The sequence below is a fragment of the Topomyia yanbarensis genome, chromosome 1, assembly GCF_030247195.1.
Source record: "Topomyia yanbarensis strain Yona2022 chromosome 1, ASM3024719v1, whole genome shotgun sequence".
Lineage (NCBI taxonomy): Eukaryota > Metazoa > Arthropoda > Insecta > Diptera > Culicidae > Topomyia > Topomyia yanbarensis.
In genome coordinates this window covers 171,950,905-171,972,009 of record NC_080670.1, presented here as the reverse complement: position 1 = coordinate 171,972,009, position 21,105 = coordinate 171,950,905, and the positions used below count along the sequence as shown (strand labels likewise).

The 21,105-nt window shown below is 40.3% G+C and overlaps 1 protein-coding gene across 5 annotated transcripts in view; it reads right to left on the bottom strand.

Annotated features, from left to right (window-relative positions):
- LOC131681439 (phosphatidylinositol 4,5-bisphosphate 3-kinase catalytic subunit beta isoform) overlaps positions 1–17,537 on the bottom strand; it is a 45,377-nt gene extending 27,840 nt beyond the window's left edge. The window contains exon 1 of one of the 5 annotated variants that reach the window (XM_058962237.1): positions 17,373–17,537. The gene's annotated coding sequence lies outside the window, so the exon portion shown is untranslated. Of the gene's footprint in view, positions 1–188; positions 382–16,299; positions 16,699–16,790; positions 16,929–17,135; positions 17,315–17,372 lie in introns of those variants that run through there. The other 4 variants (XM_058962243.1, XM_058962267.1, XM_058962259.1 and 1 more) reach the window with 4 other exon arrangements.
- Between the last annotated feature and the right edge of the window lie 3,568 nt (positions 17,538–21,105).

Here is a 21,105-nt window from a genome sequence, read left to right as displayed (position 1 = left end):
TTTAGGACGTACATGAGATCTACGAAAGAATTGATAACTTCAGTCATCCTATGGAACGATTTAAAGCAATAGATAGTCAAACCATTAAAACTTGTATTGCATTGTTACACCGAACTAATTCAGAATCCTATTCATCAATGAGTGTATTGCTTCAGAGTAACAGAAGAAATAATTATATTTGAACTTACGCTGAACGATCACCTGATCCCTGGCAGCAATTGCGTTGTTGATCAGTGGATTTGACTAACGACACAATCATCACACGCGTTTTGATTGAACGGTTCAAATTAAGTTTGACGCGATAGCACAAATGACATAACTTCTTCCACCACAAAAAAAAATCTCACCAGAGACAGACAGAAATAATGCTATACGTGCGTCTACCAGGCAAGCAATTTATGAATGAAACGACGAACGTCGTCTCTACTCGCCACTGTGCTTGATACGCCATCCAACGCATCGGCTGGGTTCCCCCGTATACGCGTTCGTTCACTTATGTTCTGTCACAATCAGCCAAAACAAGTAGAGCGCTGTGTCAACTCGTTATCACTGGCTGATAATCGGTGGTCATTATTCCAAACATTGGTAAATACACTGCGCCCCGACCAAACACGAGTAACAACATTCCAGAGAAAGTACGCATCAGGCAGGAAATGGTTCGTTTCCAGGAAAAATGTGATGAGACAACATTTTAAAGGGGGATGGACTGCCAATTTCTAGTTGAGGTACTTCAAACATCCGATAACATAGGGACCATAAATAAATTACGTAACGCTTTTAGGGGAAAGGGATTGCGACAAACTGTGACATGTTATGACATATGGGGGAGGGTGAATAAGCAAGTATGTTACGTAAGATGTTTTTACTAAAGAAAAAACATTTTTGCCTTTCTCCTATAGAAAGGCTATGCAATCACTATGATAAGCGACTTTTTAAGGATTTTGTTACCTAACGTAGAGAAGATTGTGACAAATTTTTACAAGAGCGAGTCAATTTTAGGCAATTTTTGCAATACGTAATTTATTATTATAGTCCCATACGGCTCTTCTAGTTTGGTTTTGTCTGTAAAGCTACACTGCAAATTTGCAATAATATGTAAAAAAAGAAGAGGAGATAGTTGCGTTCCTTTTTAGGGTGAAATACCATTTCTGTCAAATCCTTATACAAAAATAAGTTGAATTATGTTGACAATATAAATAGTAAATGCAAGTAAGTATATATGACGACCACGTGCCCGTGTCAGAAGCCATTTGATTAAAATCCCATATGTAGGGTTACTGTTCCCTAACTCATCTTAACTGTTTTATTCGTCCTCCCCATTAGAACACATTAGTTCGAATGGCGTTTGCTATTTCTGTTTACCACATAAGCTCTAATCTGCCGCTATACGCATAACTGTCCCGTATATGGGATTCCCAATATACATGGGACAATTATGCGTAGAGCGGCAGTAACGGTAATGTGAAAATGGAGATGCTCAATTCGACCCTTCGTTTTTTTTTATTTCCGACAACTATTTCACATTTTCCACGTACGTTTTGTTACTGTATGGATTCCACGGAACGTCACTTTAGCGAGTTCCATCACTAATAAAATACTGCGATGTATAAGGGATCTTCTACCCTATGTTGTTGTTATCGAAAAATCATAATGATCGCAACTGTTGTTTTTATCGCGGAATACCAATTTCAGTCGTCTCATCATCAGGCGAAACCAACGTGCGTCAATTTGTGTTGCGTTATCGTGGTGTTCAAACAATAACAAAATCCGTCACATGATATAGGTATTTATTGGATGTTGAAATTGGAAACCAAAGGCGCCTAAAAATCGCTGTACTGAGAAAGCAACGTGAGTAGATTAGGCTCGCTAGTTAGGGGAGTGTCTCCGTTTGTGGAACAGGTTTTGTTTTTCGCTCGATAAGTTTTGATCGGATCATCCAATTTTGATTGCTATAAAACATCACCCTGTTTTGCGAAGAAGGAAGAATTTCGATTGAAGCAGAACAATGCTGTGAAATGTTTGAACAGATGTGTATGTGCATGTTAATCTTCTGAAGCCCACTGGCCGGCAGTGGCATGAAACGAAAAAATCCTGCATATGGTACAATCACCCCATGCACGCAACTTAACTTTGGTATGTAGTAGGTGTTAACTCCACCGATTTTCCAATGACCCATTTCAGAATGACAGAGACCTAGCGTTACATTCCGATGCTATTTTCCCGTCGGCCAGCCCCGCTCAGTTATACGTGTACCCTCATTATACCAGTATAATTAGTAAATTCAGATATATCAACAATTTAATAATCTACTAAAATGATCTACTAATATTTTTACAGTGTAGTTACGTGCATAAGTTGACAATTGTTTTGAAAAATATCAAACGTCTTATTTTTTTCTTATTCGGGTGGCAATAAAATCCCCGTGCACTTTTGCTTTCCTAGATCTCTGACCGTCGAAGAGGTTCGATCGCCGTCTTATCTTATTCTTCCGGGAAAACCCCGACAATCTTCCTCGAAGTCGCTGGAACTCCTATGGTCCACTGACCATTTTAGCCACGGAATCGGATCTTCTTCCGTTCGAACTCGGGTAACTCCGCTTCCTTTTCACGTTCCTTTCCGCGTTCCTTGCTGCTTGAATCGTAGTAGTTTCGATCCGCTGTTCATGTTGTTTCTGTGGACTGACATTGATCAGCACGTTAAACCGCACCATTTGGTTCAGATGTTTAGGGATGCTGAGCTGTGCGCGTGAGCGCTTCCAATTTGAATCTGGAATGTATTTGTAAAAAATCTTTTCAGAAAATTTGCTTTGATCAACGTTGTACTAAAAGGGTCGTATGCAACAATAAATAATTATTGATTTCGAGCCCATGCGTCGAGACTTCGGTACTGACCCTAACAGCGATGATTCTAAGATAATTCATCTAACCAATGGTTATCTAGAAATGCAGTATCACGAAGTTCGATACCTAGCTTTCTTTGGTTCGGTTGTATATTATTAGTTTGTAGTATGTATTATATTTCAATAGCTTCCCCCAAAGCTCTCTGGATCGCTCAAAATCGCTGATATGTCCAGAGATACTGCTTATGACTATAAGTGATACAGACTTTTGAATTCAGGAAGTTTGATATCTATAGCAGTAGTGTTTGGTTCATACTGAAACAGTGTCACTATGCTCAAAATTTCTGGTGCCAAATGGAGTGAACAATGTAAATAGTGGCAGTTTCCATGGCTTTCAATGATCTTGAACCAATAAACTTAGAAAATTGATCAGTGCATAAGAACGCTAAACCACTCAAGAAACTATCTCAAGACCCGAATTTCATCATCTAAGAAAGTTGAAACAAGGTGTTTCAACTCACCTAAATTGACAAATAAAAATTATTCAACAATTCATTGTTTGGGTCACAAATCCAACAACATTGAGATCTTCAAATGTCTTGAAATTTTCCATTCAGAAGAATTAGGTTTTTCGTTTAGAAATAGTATCAGCCTTCCTTAGCATACAAATATCTTTCATTAATTTTGACGCGAAGTAGCCCTCGATGGCGGTACCTGAAAAGTAAATTTATTTGGAACGAGCTCACCAATGAATGCAAGATCCAACACAATCCATCTTCAATACGATATCCACGTATTTTCAATCACAATCACAGTTATGATGTGCAGCAGCCACTCTTTTCTTTCTCGGTTCTGGTAACTGCCCACTAGAACCGTGATAGGATGCTTCACTCGGGGGTACTTCCGCAAAAGAACTACCCGTGCTAGCAGATTTGCTGGAACTAACTGGAGTTCGTGTAGTTCAGCTTCAGTTTCCGATGGAGGTTTCGTCCCTGGCGACGATGATGATGAAGGTATGACGCTTTCAAAAAAACTTCTGCTGCGCGCGAGGTTCCCGACGCAATACGACCCGCAGCACTCTGGATGTTTATCGATGATCCTGACTTGGCCTTGGAATTTCAGTGAGGGAACCACATTGCCAAGTAGAAAATCCAGAATGTATTCCGCTTGCCACACTGCTACCTCTTGGAGGAACAATTTAAAAGTTGAAAAACCATAATAACCGCACATACCGAGCAAATGACTAAGCTTGGTCGCAGTAAACGGTCTCTCGTAGTCGAGAATCGGTATAATTTCGTAAGGGTTGACCTTGAGTCTCAGGACCAATAACCAAAAAACTTTAGTTCGGGGGGGGGGGGGGGGGGGGGTATTTTTCCAAATTAATCGTTAGATTGCCTCTTACAAGACAATCGGCCACCGCTTTGAGCAGTTGTAGGTGATGCTCGAACGTTTTGCTTACCACGGTGATGTCATCTAAATAAACGAAAACGTAAGATTCAGATTTACCTCGTCCTAGAATCTGGTCCATCAGTCGCGCCAGAGTAGCGCGGCTTGACGAAACCAAAAAGTAAACGAGTAAATTGGAACATACTCGTGCTGGGAACACTGAAAACGGTATATTTGCGACGACCTCCTTCAAGTCTATAGTAGACAGGTATTTCGCCCTGGGTAAACTGCTCAATATGGCTCGATCCTAGGCCCGGTGCTATGGAACCTCATGTATGACGGGGTTCTGAGACTGAAGTTCCCTCCTGGGGTCAAGATCGTCGGCTTTGCTGACGACGTAACCTTGGAGGTCTACGGGGAGTCAATTCCTGAGGTAGAACTAACCGCAGAACACGCGATCAGCACGGTGGAGGAACGGATGAGCGCGAGAGGCCTGGAGCTCGCTCATCATAAGACGGAGGTAGTTATCGTCAACAACCGCAAGTCGGCACAACATGCAGTTATCCATGTGGGAGAAGTCGCGATCACTTCACAGCGAAGTCTGAAGTCTCTCGGAGTCATTATAGACGACAAGCTGACCTTCGGCAGCCATGTCGACTATACATGCAAGAGAGCATCGACTGCTGTTGCGGCTCTATCGAGGATGATGTCCAACAGCTCAAAGGTGTGCGCCAGTAGACGTAGGTTACTGGCAGGCGTTGCCGTATCTATCCTCAGGTACGGCGGCCCGTCATGGTCAAGAGCACTGAGGGTAACCAGTTACCTACAGAAACTGGAGAGCACCTACCGCGTGATGTGCCTCAGAGTGATATCTGTCTACCGCACGGTATCACACGATGCATCCTGCGTGATAGCGAGCATGATGCCAGTCGGGCTGGTCATTCGGGAAGATGAGTAGTGCTTTGAGCTACGTGGAAATAGGGGAGCCCGCGAGCGCACCAGGGTGACCTCGGTCGCCAGATGGCAGCGTGAGTGGGACAACTCCTCGAAAGGTAGGTGGACCCACCGGCTGATACCTAGCATATCGAGCTGGGTGGGAAGACCCCATGGGGAAGTTCACTTCCACCTGACACAATTCCTGTCAGGCCATGGCTGTTTCCGACAGTACCTCCACAGGTTCGGGCACGCGGAGGTTCCAGTCTGCCCGGACTGCCCAGGTGTAGATGAAACTGCCGAACACATACTGTTCGTATGTCATCGGTTCGACGTCGAAAGAAGAGCAATGCTTGACGTCTGTGGCTGGGACACAACCCCTGGTACCCTTATTCAGCGGATGTGTCAATCGGTGGAGAAGTGGAACGCAGTCTCGGCTGCTACCATCCAGATTGCCAGTAGGCTACAGGTAATCTGGCGAACCGAGCAACAGACGACGGGTACGGTTAACTAGTGATTGGTTAGCTGGAGCGAAAAAGGCCAAGCGCAAAAAAGGAAGTGAATGGTCTGTTCATGCCGAGGCAGGTTTGGCGCAGCGACTGGCAACCGCGTAAGGGGTAAACCCAGCCACCCCGAAGCAAGACAGAAGAGTGAGTGTATAGGCGTATAAGTGGACTGCCTCATGCCAAGACGGGAGGGTCGTAGCTAGTATGTTGGAACTTAGCTATCGATGCCTCGTGGCGTGGCAGAGGAGTGAAAGGGTGAGCATCCAAGTCAGTCTCACACGACATGTTAAGGGTGAGCATAAAAGTCAGCCTCACAGGTTGGTAGAGGCTAGCACAAAAGTCAGCCTAGCAAGGAATAAAAAAGGTGAGCACACAAGTCAGCCTCGCATGGTATGTCAGAAGTGGGGCCTAAGAAAAATATCCCACATGGGATGCCAGGGCACAGTGGCACGACTTAGAACAAAAGGTGGACTAAAGACCAAACTTTTCCGTATCGGTTCATATAGGACGTTTTTATGTAATTTTGGTACGCTGAATTCGTTTTCGATATTAAAACATTTCAAAAATGAACATTTACTATTCATTAGGGTGTCTCAAAAATATTTGTTTTTCTAAATCGTTCTTAAAATTTGTGTATATTAATTTTCGTGTGCTAAATCGTTTTTTGATATTAACATTTGCAAAAAAAAAATCATTATACATTAGGGTGGCTCAAAAATAATTATTTTGTTGTGAAGGTTCAAATTTTTTTTAAAGACATTTTTGTGCGCTGAATTTCTATGTTGGTTATAGAAAATAGAAATTAACTTTACTACTTAATAGAGTGGCTCAAAAGTAAATATTTTGTCTTTTATAAAGATTTCTTTCAATTGTAATTTTGAAATTTATTTTCCGTATTGAAACGAATTGATTGACATCTCATAATGGGGCTTTAGAAATGACTATATTATTTATAAGGATCAAATAAGATGTGATTGTCTAATTTTGGAACGTTTAATTCATTAGTGGGTTACTTGGTATGAAAACTACATTTTTTTTCATTTTCAAAACAAATATTTTGAGCGTCTTAGTGGAATATTGATTTACATTCACTAATCAACAAGATGGTTAACGATTTTGTTTTCGCAGGTGTGTTTTAAGTTGCTTAGATTGCTTTTTTTATACCTTAAATTAAAATAAATCCAAAATCCTTTTTTCGCGCATATGGTTCATTTAAAAATGGTCTTATTTTATTTGGACAATATCGCATACCCTTAAGCTAAATCAGTGCTATGCAAACTCGGAAAAAATTGTCTCACCAAATCAGGCCCGTAGCCAGGATTTTGTTTCGGGAGGGGCTTAAAAATTATTGCATAAATGTATTACTTCTGATGACTTGAAACAATCACTGGAAACTGAACGTAATTATGAAAAGTTCTTAGTGAAAAAAATTCCAAAAATAAGACAATAGACACTAAAAACCCTAATAATATGTTGCCTGTTACAAGAAAGGCTATAGTGCATCGACGAATTAAATTTGATTATTCTTGATTTACAAGTTAGAAATTTCTCTAGTTACAAAAATGAATAGTCAAGAGCTCAAAGTATTAAGGGCTGCTTGAAAATGCTACGCTGCATGCTACGCTGCTTGAAAATGCTACACATTCGATACACCTTTACAATTTGTAGAAGACGCTAAATTGGAATGAGTAGAAAAATATCCAAAAACCCGTCTCACGAAACTTAACACGCATTTGCTAATCAGAAGAACGAAACCAACGTCAAGGTTGTCCCCATGAATAGGAATATATCAGTGTGAAATCAAAGTTTACCGTTGCAAAGAATGTCCGAACAAAGTGAATGTCGAAATTTGCTTCAAATCTTCTGATAAGGCAGGCGATTTGTAGATGCAGAAAATAGGTTCAACTCCTATTTTCATGATCAGGTTTCTTTCTACTATTACTAGCTCTTTGACTTCATCCGAAGTTTGCGTTAACTCGACTTTATGAAATTTTCAATTTAAATGATACTGATCATGTCGTAATCAAAACAATCCTGAAAAAAACACATGTTTTTTCATTTGACTCTCATAGGTAATGGGTTAAAGACTATCTTCGACAACATTATCAGGCAACTCAGAATAACTATCTTTTTATCTATTTAAGTTGATTCTTTTTAGGTACTTTTTATATCATTGTACTTATGAATTAAAAATATCGTAGACTGATTTTCCTAGATCCCTAAAACTATAGTAAAAGTCAAAATGTAAAGTGAGTGCAAAAACTACTGATTTCACTACAAAGCAAGAATGCCTTAGCTCTATTGACTTTTGACAATCTTGCAAAACCGTTGTAACTTGAGAAGATTACCTAGATTAAGTAAATATTATATTTGAACATTTTGGTTTTATTTATTTATTTGAAGGTTTTATTTCGGAATTCGTGGGGTTTTGGACAATGTCAAATATATATTTCAATGATTTAATCTACTAATGGAAACTACCCAGAATTTAATCTACTGAGCGAAACTGCTCAGAATCTATTCACAAATCGAAAGAAAATTACTTAGCACTGATTACTCAATGCTTCTAATTTACATAAAATTTGGTAAATATAACATTGATGACACCACCAAAATAACTAGAGACTATAAACATAGATAATAATTTCAGCATCACTTGCTTCCGACACATGGAAGAGAACACATCGCACTTGCACCTAATTTGCCGAGGCTTTCTTTGAGTTGTCTGTTTTAAATTACAGCAAATTATCCGTTTCCTGTAAAACTTTTGCAAAACTCTTTGCCAATTCATTAAACAAATATGAACACTAATCTGTTTAGTAATAGGTTTGTTTGTGAATAAAAATAATTAGCTCTTGATTTTTTTCAATCATCATCAAGATTGGAAGAGATGTATGATTTCTTGAAGAAAGTTGTAATGTTTGTCTGATTACATGTTTGTTTTATCACTATTTGGGAAAAGTTTCAATTAAAGTTGTTGCACCTAACGCAACGAAGACGAAATGAGAAGATCAGAGCGCAATTCGGAAAGAACTCGTGTTGAGTGTATAGTAAAGATAGAAGAGTGATCTTGAGTCGATTTAGATTGGTTGATTTTTTCCTCTCTTTGCTCTCTTATTTAAGATTATCTCTCTCATTTTATTCCATGACGAGCAAAAACGGAACGAAAGACTGTCACATACTTAAGACATGAAATCGAAACTGTTATCCCAACTTATTGACTTATAGATTCAATCAGTCCCAACATTTTAGTCCCTCTTCGTGATTGCCTATTATTTTACCACTTTTTGCCCGGTCCACTTTTAAAAGAATTTTTTTTGCACGTTTGTCGAAGATATCACGGATTTACGGATTAACAGTGTATTAGTACGGAACGAATTACTCGTAACAATGAAATGAAGCGTTAATAAAAATGGTATTGCGTTAAAATGACGCGAAATGAAAATTCTATTCTCGGCTCAATCGTTCTCAGATAAATTGAAATACTTTTTGTGTAGCGCAGAGTAGTGTACAGAGAACAGAGTGTACAGTGTGCACTGACCTAATACAGAAATTCAAAATTGTGTGCAATTCAAAAACTTATCATTTAAAAATAACAAACTGGGTCGTGGGTCTTTTATATATTTCCTTATGTAAACAATAAAAATAATATAACGAGTTTATGTGGTTGTCCTACAGATCTCGCGCAAGCGCTTAGCCATTGCACGTGGAAACCTGTTTACGAGGCGAGGAAATATTTTTTTCCTCACCAACTATGTCTTGGGGGGGAGTAGTTCATTTCTATCTCGCTATTGTACATTTCCGTGTCATCATCGTAGTTGCTGCCTTTATGTTCGCGAATATCTTCCTTGCTTTTCGTCCTCAATAATTGCCCTTCCAAATAGATTCCATTTCTCCCAAATGTGACATTAATCTGCGAGTAAGCGGTATCCGATCTTGTAGCGGAACATTCATTTTCTCATAGTCCATATACAGAAGGATCTTAATTATAGCATTGTCACACACAACCTTGTGCTTTAAGTTGTGCGAAATGAATGGTTTCGTCTGCACTAATTTGTTGAGCGCTAAATGCCTGCCATGGTAGAACTGGATAGAGCCGGTTTCCGAAAGTCTAATCTCTATTTACACCTTCAGGATGCGAATGATCAATAATTTTATAATCACCGCATTTGGCTGGAGCACCAATTCTTGCTTCTGCTAATCACTAATCTCGACAGATTATTACAGCTACAATTAAAGTAACAGTCTCTTGTATTCTTCAGACAAGGCACACAATATAAAAGTTACTTTTTTGTTGTTCGCTTCGCACTGGCTCGAGCAAAAGCATAAAGCACACTGAATTTCGTGACCATTGCCTTCGGTGGTTAGAAATAGCCTTCTTTAACTTTTTCTCAATAATTTGTTCAAACCAAATAAGCAACAAGTTTTCTTAAAAGTCACCGTTTTTTTAAATTTATTTTTGAAAAATTTCGGGGGGGGCTTTAGCCCCCTAGCCCCCCCTCTGGCTACGTGCCTGCACCAAATGACTAGAACTCAACTGTGTTCACTCAATTTGACAGTTATTGCGTAAGTTAGCAAAAATAGTTCATGAAACATTTTATGACACATTTCAGATGGTTGAAAATATTTACTGAATTTTAAACATTCTTAATTCCTTTACCACTTGAAGAACCATACTTCCCACTTGGCTCCTTACTCTTGATCACTAGTAAAACCCTTGTAGATCATGCTCTAAATGCTATTTGAAAGTTGTGCATAAATTAGTGTCATTATCCTAGTCATAAAGTGAATATTCAAATTAAATATCAGTAATAACCATGCGTCTCCATTCACAGTTTTTTCAAATTTTGACTGCTTATCGCAAGTTTTCGCAAAACTAGCATAGGCTCATTTTAAAGAGAAAATGAAAAGCTTTCGAATGAGCATAGTGTGATCGCGGGCATTCACGGGCGTCGTTGTTGTTATCGCTTTAGAAGTTCGAATTCAATGAAAAATCATGACAAACAGTTATCTAAACACTAAGTAAACCAACTAGTGACTTATTTTTGGCGATTTTACGATGTAATTTTATCACACGGATAATTTTGGTGAAGTAATGCAATTCATAAAATCAACCGTTTCTTTGAAAAACGAGAATAACCGTATATAGTTCCTATGGTCAAATAATGCAAAAAACACATGAGTTATGCCCTTGAAAAAGCAGTCAAAAATTCATTTTGCATTCAAATTACCTAAAATCTCGCGAAAATGTCTCTGATGGCTCAGCTGATACGAGAAAAATACTAGTGAGAATATCGCATAACCTTCATATGTGGACTTAAGTCCGGGCTCGTCCCACTGTGCAGGGGGAGTGACAGAGGTACAATAGAGTGGCACGATTGAGAGTGAATCAGGTGATAGGGTGAGCACCCAAGTCAGCCTCCCATGGTATGGGTGGGGCGAGCACAAAAGTAAGCCTAGCAAGGAATGAGTAAGGTGAGCACACAAGTCAGCCTCGCAAGTAACGAAAAAGGTGAGCACAAAAGTCAGCCTCATGTGGGAGTGTTTGAGAGTGAATCAAAGTGCGATAGAGAGAGCACCCAAGTAAGCCTCATACAGGACGTATGATCGCGTGAGTGAGAGTGAATGAGTACATTTAGTACAGCCATCCCCCCAGAAGTAATACCGAGAGGTAGTTCCTGGGAGGAATGATGGCGGAGCCCAATGGAGTTTAGTCGGTATTAATGGCAGCGTCACCATTCGAGCCCGACACGCCCCCAGTGCACCCCGTGTGGTAGATTGGACCCTACCAATAGCACGTGTACTGGGCTAGGACGTAAAGGTCTTCTCCATCGTAAAAAAAACCGCCCAATATTCATCTTCGCACATTTGTTCCTACTCGGCGTAATTCGTTACCGTGTCTAAGAATTCATTTAGTCATGTTCCTTTATCAGTTCCAGCAAACTTCCGATCAGTGAGTAATTTCTTCGGGCTGCCATCGATCCGTTTCCCGCGTTGATAAATATCGAAAAGTTCGTATAGGATGGTCCCGCCAGCTGTTCAATCAATTCAGGAACGTAAGGCTGGTTCTGAGTTAGGTACGGGGTTGTGAATTCGGTAGTCTGTTTCTCGATTTGAAGTGATGAGCGTAGATTTTGTTGATACGCTAATCCTCCCTTGATCCCAAATTGATGGGACTGGGCGCCAGTGTTGGTCGAAGAATCACTGGTGCATCAAGTGAATCGGATGCGTCCATCAAACGCAAATTTTTCAGATCGGTCTGCAGAGCCCTTTGTTTTTCATATACTAGTGACTAAAGTTCACTGATGGATTCACGAGGTGACACACCTTGCTGAACCGTCTTTCTTAAAACTGACGACAATCAGTGAGGTAATCCCGCCTTTAGCATCTCAGTAGCTTTTGAAAAAAGCGTCAGAGCTTTGAAACGCTTTATCATCGGATTGCTGCCGCAATCGTCGAATCTCGTCCCTCATCTCGCACTGTTGCGTATCTTGCGGCCGTTTCCTACAAATTGTTTGGAAAGAGATACTTGATTGCCGGAAGGAATGGATCCCAGTAAAATTACAGATATGTTTGTACTCAACAAATCTTCAAAATTAGCGCTGTTTTTATTTCGAATGTCTCAGCCGAGACGACACTGCGTTGCAGTTGAAGGCCAAGTGACTGTTGGAAGTGTCCTCCAAATACTCCCACGCCTACTGCGGTATCGTCTTTCAAGCCATCAGTGTAGACGATTGGTGCACGGCTGAAACGACTTGTCAGGAGCTCTTGAACAACTGGACGAACAACTCCCGGAGGGTCCCCAGCTTTTACGCGCTTCTTGATGTCCCAAATGATCTGGGGCGTGCGATTTTACCATTTTCGATCAGATGGTCGCGTTCGGGTGTAGATGTTTGGAAGAGACGTTCCGACTATTTCTGTTAGACGTTCTAAAGCTCGCTTTACCAGGGGAAGGTCAGCATACTCCCTGCTATTGCCCAATATTGTGATGGCTAATTGTGTTACAGTTTGAGAATGCGGAGATCTAACGGTAGAGTGCCTGTTTCGGCCATAATGTCTATGATCGCATTGGTGACGTATGCTCCAGATGCATATCTGATCATCTTGTTGTATGCAGGTGCCAGGTTTTGATGACAGCATTTTCACCCCTACTAACGAGTTCGATGTCATACAAAAGTCGCGAAGTAATAATTGTGGATCCGATTTGCAGTAAAGAAGAGCGTTGGCCACGAGGTTGTTTGGCACCGATCATCTTCAGCATGCGCAGCCTAAATTCGCATGCCTTCTTCGTCAATTTGGGGTGTGTTATGAAGTTGAGTGATCGATCGATCCTGACAATTTTCAGGCATGATTCTGTCGGTATATCAACTTGATCTGTTGTGATTGCTTGATCGGATGAACGGCGAGCACTCGGGCTGCAATAGAATATGTTGGATTTCGTTGCAGATATCGTAAATTCAGCACTTCTCACACATTCGTGGACAGCATTTACGGCTGACTGAAGTTTTCGATAAAGCGGTTGGTCTTTCTTTCCCCCAAACTACGAGTAGGATATCGTTGGCGTACAACAAGATCTTTACAGTATTCGGCACCACGCGAAAGATGAGTTGAATAGCCACGAGAAATAGCGTAACCCAGAGCACTACACCTTGTGGTACACCGTTTTCCAGCGGGTGCGCGGACGATAAGTAACCTTCTACATTAATCTAGAACGACCTTTCTGCCAGCCTTCTGTTCAGCGCGTTGATCATTCTACCGCTTATTGCCATTTCTGCAGTGTTCGTAAGATGACATACCTGCGGGTGGTATCGTAAGCCTTTGACAAGAAGTGACGCTATCAAACAGTGCTCGTCACGGTCGGGTAATGACCTCTCTAACTCCGCAAGGTATGTGTCAGCACTCCGACCGGACTGAAATGTGTGTTATTGTTTGTCAATACGGCCGTTCAATTCTAGTTCGATAGTCAACTGCCGATTGATTATTCGTTCGAAAACCTTCGCCATACTGCTCTTTAATGTGATTGGATGGAATGCAGCGGAACCCGCGATACTCAAGTTTGGTTTTGGGATTGGTTCGATAATTCCGGTTCGCCAACAGGATGAAAATACGCCACTGCGCCATATTCTGTCGAAGAATTCCAAAAATGCAGTTTTCACCGACAATGGTAGTCGCTGAAGCATTGGATAACCGATGCAGTTGCCCCTTATCAAGTGCCCATAGTAGCTCGTTCAGAGTGAAGTCGGTGTTGTAATTATCATTGGCATTTGGCGAAAAATTTACGAGGTTTCGTTCGGCCTTTTTCTTCTCTCTTGGGAACAACGGAGCAAAGCTGGAGGTTGCGAATCTTTTGCTGTAATGTTGTGCCAGTTCTTCAGCTACTTCTTCCGCCTTATCTGTGTAGACACTGGACCGCTTGATGACAGTTTGTCGATGCTGACGTTTCCCTCTCAACCTGTTCACTGTCAACCACATCTCCGCCGCATTGAAACCTAAAGATATCCTCGCGACGAATTCCTACCGCGATCGTTGTTTGGCGTCATCGATCGACTTTCTTACGGCTGCCCGCGTCTTTTAAAGGCGTTTTAATGCATCAGATTTCCGTGGGTCTTCTGCCTGAAGATGCCTTAGTGCTATCAGTGTTTTTCTTCTAGTTTTGACGACCTTCGGACACCACTATGGAACCGCTTTTGGACTGACTTTACCGATTGTACGGGGTATCGCGGCGTTTGCTGCTTTAATAAAATGGTCAGCACAACAGTCGATTGATATTTCGACACCCGGTCGAATAGCACTGGCGGTCATACGTTCGTAAGTTGTCCAATCCGCTTGGTCGTAGATCCATTTGTCTTTTCGTTGGAATATGTGACAGTCCTTGAGTGAAAACGAGGATGGGAAAATGGTCACTGTTATGGGTGTTCGGTAGAGTTCGCCAAGTAAATTTCGACGCTAGTTTCAGAGCAGAGGTCAATGCGATCCGTCGTTGAGGATGACTAGTCTTTCTGACAACATTTTCTCGGCGATAAAATTGCCTAGTGCGGTAATTTATTAGAACCCCAGCAGATATGGTGATCGTCGCTGACGAAGACGATGTTGATGGTGAACGTCTACGAGCTTGTGTTGACTCGCCGACATCGTTAGTTAGGGCTGGTGCAGGGCCTGAACAAACACAAAACATAAAAAGGCCCATAAGCCCCTCGGTCTCCTCGATGCATCACTATTGAGGATGTAATACAATAACCATCTTAAAGCAGTTGTCTGTCAAAGGTTCTTTGGCACTGATGCACGAAATATGCTGTTAATGTTTGAAATATGTACCGTCAAATCCATCAACCTAGGGGAGGGAATAATATTATTTGTGTTATTTGTAGAATTATATTAATTTGATTCTTGTAAAAAGAAGTGATCTTGTCAACACAAATTATAACGGTGTTATAGATTTTCCTGGTAAAAGTAGTTTTTTTGGCAAAAAATTAGATTATCGTTTTTTAATTTACCCAATGATTAAACAATTACATTCCATGAGTGCCTTAGATAAGTATTTTTAGTTCCTAGGAAAACTGCTTAAGTCCAGTTGGTGAAAACAAATACACTGGCAAATGAAAGTGCTTTTATCCAAATACAAAAACAAATGTTAGTCAGTTGTGTTCTTTCGCCTGAGTCCTTCTGCAAAGCAAAGCACTACTACTGACCGAATCAAGCTAGTCACACACGGATAGAAAAACCCATAGGATGCGAATACAGGCAATTCCACGGAAAATCGATCCACTACTGCCACCAGATTTGTTTACTACGTTATCAGGGTCGATAAAAAATAAAACATCATTCCAGTTTGAAGACAGCCCCCCTCCTGCCTTACTATCTTCTAGTGCCATGAACCATATTTTATTTGCGGCACGTGTACCATAAGAGGCTATCTCTGACGCACGTCATCGGGTACACGCGCGACGCATTGACGGTTCCCACCTGCCAAACAGTATGCTGTTGTCGGTCAGCCTGAAGTTGACTATATGTACAGCCATGAGTGCTAGCTAGCTAGCTCGCCGTTTTCTGCATCAAAGTTTGTACGTACTTGAGCAGAAATTCGCGAAATTCAGCTTGCCAGACAAATATATTGCGTCATAGCACGTAAACAGAGAATAAACAACTCATCCGACGTGCGAAACTGTTGCACGAGTTCAAAAGTAATACCTGTCGTGACTAGCAAAAAAAAATGTTTGCTTTCATTTACGTGTGCCATATCGATATGGGGCAAAAACGGAAAATCCAAATTCGTTTTATCATGTAACAACAACGTTGACGTCGAAAAATCGATGCAATAAAAGTACTTTAATTCTTCTTCAATTATCCACTATAAAAACAATTCCTTTTCCAGTCATGGTAGTGTAATAAGTAGTTTATTAATATGTTATGTTTTCAACCACCCCACAAGCAAAAGTATACGTCCTCTTCTCCACTATATGGTACGCTATATAAATCGAAGCTACAATAGAAGTTCATCGACGTTTTGGCTCAGAACCTGGAGACGGTTAGGTGCAAAACAAAACTAACAGGAAGTATAGTGCCTCTCCATCATCGTCAAGTCATTGACTTTGCATTGGCGAATCATTTACGTTTTTCGATTCTTGTTTCATATACCTTTTCTCTTGACTCGTCTGCCTGCGTATGTTTGTGATGTATAGTTCCTCTTACACCACCAATACAGTCATAGTGCTACACCGCACTGAAACTGGAAGTTTGTAATATGCGCGTTGGTTCACTATTTTTTAAAGCCAAACAGATCATTAAATATTTTGATGTTGACTAACATTTCCATTTTTTGCGTCATTTCAAAGGCGGTAAGCATCATTATTGGAATGCTCGATCCTAACATCATACTAAATTTATATACCGTTATTCACTTTTAAACAGTCCGACGACATTCAACGTTAATACAAAATTATTTAATTAATCTAGAATCTGATGCTATTCAGTTATCCCAATCGAAAAACGCAATTTCGCTATCCACTTCACAATTTTCATACCTTCTCACTTCACTTTTTAAAGACTACTGACCGATCCATCGTGCTTGCGGTACGCCTCGCATTTCGCGCGCACTGGATGCAGGATATAACTGGAATCATGTTTACCTTCTATTCGTCCGCCACCCCTCCTGCCATTGCCTGAAACCGGATCAATTCGGCAGTTAAATCTTGTCTTGTTGCCGCTCTCACATTTTTTGCCCGTATCATTATGCTGTGTGGAACTAGACATACCAACTACTAGACCAACGATATGTGCATGGCTCTAACAAGATTTTTGTTGTTATTGTTTTGCCAATTTCCTCCTCAAACATACCAACGATGTACGGCTGCGCTTACCAACATACACCCGACAGAAACCCCCAGACTTGGTTTGGTAATGGCGTTACTCTTTCGTTTCTTTTACACCCTCTTCTGGGGTGGTCCGTATAGTCAAAAGAGGAATCAGCTTACCTTGCTTGTTGCACACGTAATATAATCATCAAATTAACCTGTTTTCCATAAACAATGTCGCCTCGAAATGCGGTTATTGTAACAACAGTTTCAGCTTATCACTAGCAAGTTTGCACTGCTCTCTGCTATTTAATTGTGCTGGCAAAATGGTGCACTTTTCGTGGCAAAGACCCCCAGTATCTTTGATCTTCGTTGGCTTATTATTTTTAGACTAGACAGACAGGATTTCTCGCTTACCAGGATGGATTTCAGCCTAAATTCTATTCATCGGCAGTAGTGTTTGATATAGCCTCACGTTGATACACAATTTGAACACATTAGGCATTAATTAGGAGCGAATTTTTGAAAAAATCACCGTCGATGAAAAATTGGCCATCCGACTTCTTTAGACAGAAAAATACTTTTTCTTTCCACATACCAATACCACGGTAAATGACACGGAACTTCAATGATTGTACTTGCAGATGATGACGAACGTCATGTTTTGTTGTGTTAGTAAGGAAATGAGGGGTGTTGCATGCAAGACACGGAACACACAATCGAAGCAATTTTGTGAAATTTTCGAATGAGCTCGTTTTATCCTAAATCGAAATAAAGAACTGTACTTGGAACTGTATTTACTGTACAATCACAGAACAATAAGTATTATGGTTATTACCACCCGAATAAAAATGTATAATGGAATTACAACGATTTTCATTGTTACATCACAATGAAAAACGATGTGAAAGAATCAGATATGATGCAAAATGTACGATTAAAATACAATCAAATTTATTATTAATAGGGAAAATTTTCAATAGGACGTAAGTAACATTGAGACCCTCTCTTTGTTTACTTTCTCTTTCGTTTATTACGACGTCACTACAACACTTTGCACTAATTATCCAGTACATATCGAAAGCCGACGGTTTTTACTAGAATATTATGCAAAGAGTAGAGTAGTAAATGTTGAAATGGCCGAGTAATGAACAGAAGAGAAAGACCCCAAAGAGAATCTCTCATTGTTACTCACGTCCTATTGTAAATTTTCTCTAGATTTCTACAATCAATTTCGTTGTAAAACCAATTTTTACATAAAAAGGGGTTATTAAGCGATGTAACAGTGAAAAGTTTTTCCATGCATTCTAAAACCACTTATAACGATTTTTGTTGTAGATTTTGGATGCCAAGACCTTGTTTTACATTTTTTATAACAATGATTTTATTTATTTTTTGATTTCCACAATAAATGAGATTTAAAAGTAATCAATTTTTGTCTTGTATTTATTTTTATTAATGTTTGAATCGCAGTATATAGATGCTTACACAATATCTCTTCTCCACGTTATAATCGATTCCGGAAGCACATCGCATATGGGAACTCGAAGTCTTGTCCAAAATGAAACGCACACCATTGTCCGGCGACAGAGTAAAATCTTGTCAACTAGAAAAATAGTGAAATAAAAAGTTAGCAAACAAAACCGTTAGCAGTTGTGGCAATATTGATTCATACTTCTACTTACTTGATACATGTTCATGTTCCGCCGAACATTCTCGTGACATTTGTTGCCTTTTATCCTCGTTTTTATATTTTTTGATGATCGACCACGCAGGCCAAAACTGGCCCGGATCAGTTCACGATTGCCAGCCTGTAAATAGAAAATATTGAACTAGATTTCTATTATATATTATCACATTATATATAATAAAAAGCTTGATAGGAAAAAAATTACAAGAAAGGTAAAACAAATATTTCGGAAAAGCTGTAATTGAACGATATTGTTTCTATTCAAGGATGGACAAGAGCAAACTATTTTCGAACATTCCCTCGTTTTTGTTTTTAAATGTGCCTTTGGCGGAAAGACGAACAAAATGGCTTCCAAGCCAACAGGAATACGTTAAACATGTCGATGCAGTAAGATCATTTCCGAGCATTCGACGAATAAAAATCCACGTTCCGATTAATAAATCGATCAAACCTGTGGCGCAGCGTTTGCGGAGACTACCGTTTGCTACGCTAGAGCGGGTGGAGGACAAATTAAAAGAACTCCTCGCAAAAGATATGATCGAACGAGTTTCAGAGCTCAGTCGATAAATATCCCCAATTATGGTTGTTGTTAAAGACACGGGAGACATACGCTTATGCGTCGATATGAGGCAAGTGAACTGAGCGATATTGCGATACTTCCTACCATCGCGGATATCGGCTGGAAGCTCAACGATGCGAAATATTTTTTTCAGATCGGATATAAAAGATGCGTTCTATCAGTCAGCGCTAGATGACGAAAGCAAACCATTGACGACATTCATTACACACAAATAATTTTTCAGATACAAGATATTAGTATTTGGAATATCTTGCGCTCCGGAAATGTTCCAAAAAGTTATGTGACAATGCAATCAATTTTATCGATGATATTATTGTGGTGGATAAATCCCAACAAGAACATGATGAGGCACTCCAATGCGATTTAAGGAAATTGCAAGATTATGGCATTCTGCTTAATTAAGCAATATACGAATTCAAAGTGACAGAAATTGATTTTCTGAAACATCGGTTTGATATGAACGGAATGACTCCTTCTGAAGAAAAAATCGAGGCAATAACCTTCGGTCTCCGGTTAATGCTGAGGAAGTTCGCAGTTTTCTCGGCTCAGTTAATAACATCAGTGCGTTTATATCAAATCTTGCCACGGTTTCCTTTCCACTAGATAATTGGCAAAAAATCAAACTCCGTTTAAATGGGGACACGAAGAGCAAACAGCGTTTGACCATCTGATATGCTCGATAAGCTAAATCAACACACTACCTCATTTTGATCTTCTACTTACTACTTACAGTGGGTCTAGGCGCAGTTTTCCTTCAGTTCCTAGAAGACCAACCTAAAGTGGTTATGTACGCTAGCAAGAGTCTCACTGATACTGAGCGCAGATACGCCCAGAGTGAGAAGGAAGCATTGGCCCTGGTGTGGGCAGTCAAGAGATATCAAATTTATTGGATGGGTATTCATTTTGAATTGGAGACATTGGCCATTGGAAGCTATTTTCTCTCCTAACTCTTCCCCATGCCTTCGAATCGAGCGTGAGGTCCTGCGACTCCAATCGTTCAGTTATGTAGTCATCTACCGGAAAGGAAAATCTAATATAGCAAATCCGCTATCTCGTCTATCACGATCAACCGATACGAACGCGTTTGATCCTCATTCAGATGTGTACGTTAGAAGTGTATTCGAGTTGACAACGTTAGCTGTGGATGGGTTAGAAGAGAAGTCTGCCTGCGATGAAAACCTTTCTGAATTGCGGGAATATTTGGATCGTGGTACTTGGAATTACACTTCTGAGTTAATTCAACCATATTCTGGTTGCAGTTGAGAATCGAAATATTGAACTTGCGCCTTTTACTTTTTTCCCTATTTACAGAGTGGACAACTAATGCGCATCTTGTGTACATGTTAGAGAATCAAGTTGCGCATCATCTACACCAGTTGCGCTTTAGTTGCGTAAGCTGAAAATAGGAGAAAAACCGAAAGGCGCAAGTTCACTATTTCGATTTTCAACTGCAACCAGAATACCATGCATTCAGGAATGAGGTTGGAAAAGACGGCGACTTGATAGTAAGAGGTCCTAGATCGATTATCCGAAAAAAAAATTAAGACAGGATGTTGAATCTTGGGCATGAGAGACGGCTTGGCTTGGAATGGGCGAATCGATTGCGCGCATCGTGAATAACTGCGAAGGTTGTCGTCTGGTGAGTCAGCCAGAAAGACCAGAATCAATGGAAAGAAGAAAACTACCAGATGCTCCTTGGATTGACGTCGCCATCGACTTTCTTGATCCATTACCGTCGGGTGACTATTTGCTTGTGATAATCAACTACTTTAGTCAATACAAAGAAGTTGAAATCATGCACGAAATAACGGCTCTCGAAACCTAACCGATTGGACAAGATTTTTTTTCGACTTGGGAACCCATTAGAATGCCCAGAAAAA